Source organism: Haliaeetus albicilla, chromosome W, assembly GCF_947461875.1.
Source record: "Haliaeetus albicilla chromosome W, bHalAlb1.1, whole genome shotgun sequence".
NCBI classification, from domain to species: Eukaryota; Metazoa; Chordata; class Aves; order Accipitriformes; family Accipitridae; genus Haliaeetus; species Haliaeetus albicilla.
The window spans coordinates 37,941,144-37,946,061 of NC_091515.1; the positions used below are offsets into that span (position 1 = coordinate 37,941,144).

The following is a 4,918-nucleotide window of genomic DNA, read 5'->3' on the forward strand; positions in this document are numbered from 1 at the left end:
CCAGTCTTCTAACTTCTCCAATTTCTTTCTTATGTCCACCCACGATTTAGCCACAAACTGTGTTTTCAGCAGGGCTTGACCCACGGCTGTATCAGGGTCAATTCCAGAATACAACTGCAAACTTTTCCTTAATCTTTCTAACCAGTCAGTCAGAGTTTCATCCTTTTTCTGATACTCATTGAAGGCCTTATTTATATTTTGACCTCTGGGAACCGCTTCTCGTATTCCCTGAATTATTATGTCTCTTAAATCACTCATATTTTGTCTATCTCCTGCAACTTGATGGTCCCAATTTGGTCTCTGTAGGGGCCATTTCACATTTCCCTGGGGCCCATGCTGATGTCTTTGGTCCCAGTGTCTCATCCCTGATCTCTTAATCATATCCCTTTCCTCAGATGTGAAGAGTATCCTTAAGATAGCCTGAATTTCATCCCTGGTGTAAACACTAGGGCCCAGAAATTGATCTAGTCTTTCGGAGACCCCTAGAGGGTCCTCGAGCAAACTTCCCATTTCCTTCTTAAATTCTCGGACATCCCCAGAACTTAAGGGTACCGATACAAATCCCACTCCACCCTGATTTCCCCCCATAGCAACTTCTCTTAGGGGTAATAAATGTGTCGCTTCCTGGTCTCTCCGAGTTTTCATCCCCTCTGTTTCTACCGGGGCAGAAGGGGTCGGGTGAGTGGGTAATTGAGGATATATTCGGGGTGGGGATGGAGGGGGTGATGGATTCGGGGATGGCGGGGGATTTGGAGCCGGGACATATGGGGGTGGGGAGGGTTGGTTAGTCGGGTCCCACTGTTCGCGTGGGGGCCCCTTCGTCTTTTTTTTTTCAGTTAAGGCAAAAATATAACTTCTAGCTGAGGATATTATCCAGAGGCTGGCATATTCACTTTCTTCTAAACTAAAAGGTTCTTTTTGGTTCACATACATATTCAGGGCTTGACATACCCAATCCCAAAAACTGGCCAGAACAATTTATCAGCCCTTATCTGTTTTCTCTCCCATATTTCCATACAATAATGTATCATCTTTTCCTTATTTTTCCCTTTACGAGATGGCCAATCATCCCAATATTTAATCATTAATCCCAAGGGACTATCTACCGGTATATCAGGTAAATGGCTCTCCTCCGTTTTGAGGGTACTTCTCCGTGAGTCCCCTCCCGGGCCAGAAACTTTACTCTTTTTCTGCCCCATCATCTTGAGGTGCCTTCTTTCTCTCAATATCTTTCGCTTCCCTCCTTCGGTGGCCAAGTCCCTCGCGGGAGACTGGAACCGCACCTAGAAGAGGTCCGCACTCGCTTCGCAGAGATTTCTGCGTCTCACACACTTGCACACTCAAGGAATCCCGTCCCCAACCAGCAGTTTATACTTACGTATCTCTGCCGCCTGGATCTTCGTGCACGATTTTACAGGGTGTTAGGAGAGCTCATCTTTTTTTTTTTTCCTTGCTTGCTACGCTCAGGTAAATTGAGTCCGTGAAGGTCAGAGCAAGTCTGGAGCGGGACCTGCCAATCCAGGACCATCCAAAGATGGGGGCGCCCTCCCGAGTTGGGGTCGCACACCAGCCTGACTCTGATCATGTCGGGGTCACCAAAAATTGTTATATACCGACAAAGCCAATTTTTTATATAACAATATATTTATTGAGAATAGCAAGCAAGCAGCGCTGGGCGGCCGGGGAGTCCACGCTCTACCAACGGCTCACAACTTTATGTTATAGTTACATTTCTTATATACAGTTCATGTACCCCTTTCTTGTAAGTCTCCGCCTTGTCCTGCTTCCTCTTTCTTCACTCGTGCAGGTTTGTTACTAGGCAGATTCGGTCGATCTTCTCAAGGATGAGTGTCTTTTGATGTAGAATGTCTTTTGATGTGGAGAAGTACAGTCTTGGCAGAATTAATCCCCTTATCTGGTAAGTTGTAGCTGTTGTTCTTTACCCTCCTTAGCTAGTAAGTTATAGCCGTTGCCCTTTTCCCGTGACCTTTACGCACCATTTAAGCAAGCCTTGTTATTTACACAAGGCATCTGCTAAATTTCAATATGTCTCTTCCCCCTTCCCGATTGGTATGTAAGCCTTATTGTCTTCTTTTAATTCAACACGAATTACACAATGTCAGGGAACAATTTGGTTCCCTGACGATTACAGCAGGATCTCAATAAGAAAGGCCATTTTGGAAGAAGGATAGCAGAGAGCAGGAAAAGCTCGAATGGGTGCCAGGCTGGCCCAGCAAGTAGATGTGGGGGCCAGTTGCAGAGTTTTTAGCCTGGGTGATGCCGTCCGGTGAGTTGGGAAACTGAGAAGGAATTACCCCAGTGCCCCACCCCTGAGCATATTAAGAGATATTTAGAGAAGCAAGGGGTAGGAGGGGGCAGAGCACAAGATATAAGTAGCATCTGGTTGTTAACTTGCCTTCGGCAACTATAGGAGACCCTAGAAGGTGAATGGGAGAACAACCAGGCAATTGCAAACACAACTGGAAAGTCTGGAGACCCAATTGTGCTTGGATAAACTGGAAGCCCAGGCACAGGGGGCTGTGCCAGAGACCCAAGTATGCACAGTGAGGAAGGAGCAGAGTGCCTGCACTTGGTGATGGGTGCATAGGAGTCAAGTGGTTAGTTTCCCCAGTGATTATGGGGACAGTGGCAGCTGGGATTCCTCTACCGAGGAATGGACTGAAGGGTCCGAGGATGAAAATGGTGGAGTGATCCCTGTCATCCCTTTGGTTATTAACAAAGCAAAAGGACCCCCCCGGGGCACCGCAGCATGTGATATCAGTACAGGACCACACTCAGATCAAGCTGCAGAATGTGGCAGACTGTATTGGCAGAAGCCTGGGGGGCGATTAGGACAGTGGTTACTGCGAGTGTGGGACCAAGGAGGGTGTTACTTGATCATAAAGTAACTCCCGAAACACACAAAGTATGTTTAGAGAGGAGACATTGCTTTATTCTGTGCAGGGTGCAAGGTGGAAGATTTCTACAAATCGAGCACACCTACTGAGGTTTTCAGTCCATACTTGTACACTACAGTTAAAACACCACGCCTATCTAATACATATGTTCCACCTAACTATTGCATATTCATTATGTTGAGTAAGCATGATGTGTTGTTCTCTTGAGCAATCATCCCAGAGTCTTCTACGCCTGCGCGGGGGGTCTCTGGTGGTCTTCTGTGGTCGTTTGGTCACCCGTCATCTGAGGACACCAGGGTCTTTGTTTCTCTTGCCAATCCCTTGTTTCTCAATGCTGAAGGAGGATGTATGTCCTTAATTAGCAAGTCTGAGACTCTTTAAAGCATCCTCTATTGTAAGCAGAATCTTAAACTAGATAAGCTTTACCTTGAGTACACATAATCTAAACAGTCCTTGAATAGCAAACATACCACACTTCTCATGGTTTAGGTTTTTTTCTTTAAACTGTCACCTCCTTCTTATTTGTTAATCAGTCTTTTGAAGGCTTGAGGCAACAAGGGGATGGTGGACAACTGAGCCTGCCAGAAGTTAAGTGTCTGGGAGCAGTTTCACAAAATTCAGTGGTGATGCAACACTTAAAAGGGGCCTGGGCAAATGGAAATGTGATTTATTCTCTTTGGGAATGGTTGCAGGGGGCAGTAAAGCTACAGCACCCCTGCCCATTTGGTTGGAATGATAGAACGTTGGCATGGAGGTTTATAGATAAGAGAGGGGGCAGTATTTGAGAGAACTGGCTATTCAACAGGGTGTTTACAACCCTGCCTTTACTAGCCCCAACTTAGAGGTATTCACCTCAGGAATTCAGTCCAGACTGTTAGCTGGAGCACCTTTTAATCTTAAAGCAGTGATCCTGTCACTCCTGGGAGCTGCCCAGGGGAAAGCAGTCAAGGATGTAATTCTTGTGCTGGGGCAGTTAAGAGAATACCAAATCTAAAGGGAAGAGAGGAGATTACACTTTGCACATAAACTGCAAAAGAAAAAAGTTACCTGAAAGGAAATATTCATAGCTTTACTCTGGTCCGGAGTCCCAAAAGTCAAAATTGATGGGAAGCCTACCCCTATTTATGGGAAAAATATAAATAATTAAAAGGGAAAGGGAGATCACAGAAAGGAATTTAGAACGATGGATAAACCGATTACACTCTCTGCTCCCCACTGCTTCAGTGAATGTATTGGGTTGATGTGATGTTCTGGTAGCGGGGGGGGGTGTGCCCTGCAGGGGGGGCTTCTGTGAGAAGACACCAGAAGCTGCCCCCATGTTGGAAAGAGCCAGTTCCAGCTGGCTCCAAGACAGACCTGCTGCTGGCCAAAGCTGAGCCAATCAGCAACGTTGGGGGAAAAACCGCTGTGCAACAGCAGCTGGGAGAGAGGAGTGAGAACACGTGAGAGAAACAACTGCAGACACCAAGGTCAGTGAAGAAGGACGGGGAGGAGGTGCTCCAGGCGCTGCAGCAGAGATTCCCCTGCAGCCTGTGGTGAAGACCATGGTGTGGTGGTGCAGCCATCCACCACCACCACCACCACCCCCCCACCCCCCCGGGCCAGTCTGAGATCTCAGGATAAGCCATGCATGCTTTGGGAAAACCTCCCATTGCACTGTTACCTTGATTACAAGTGCAGAGACTTTTGGGCGTCAGGCACTCTTTGGCCACACCTGGGCCAGCTGCTGCCTGAATTGTATATCAGAATGACTCAGCACAAATTGTGGCCAGAATGTAAAATAATGACCAAAGCCAATCATCTCAAGACCCTATAAATAGCGATCTAAGGAGACACCTTTGGAGCTCTTCAGGACTGCAGTGGGCTGTGTGGCCTGGTATCTCCCCCTGAGCTGGGATGCCTCTCAGGGTAGATTTTGTGAGGATTGAAAGATCATCCATCGACGATTTCGCGAGGACTTAAAGGCCAGATTTCACGAGGTTTACTGACCATCCGTTGAT

General features: G+C 47.1%; 1 long non-coding RNA gene across 1 annotated transcript; it reads right to left on the reverse strand.

The window, feature by feature from the left end:
• Positions 1-2,927: 2,927 nt before the first annotated feature.
• Positions 2,928-4,089, reverse strand: LOC138683470 (uncharacterized). Its single transcript, XR_011322992.1, has 2 exons — positions 3,966-4,089; positions 2,928-3,252 (listed from the first exon to the last, which is right to left on the reverse strand). It is a non-coding gene; the product is annotated as an uncharacterized lncRNA (long non-coding RNA).
• Between the last annotated feature and the right edge of the window lie 829 nt (positions 4,090-4,918).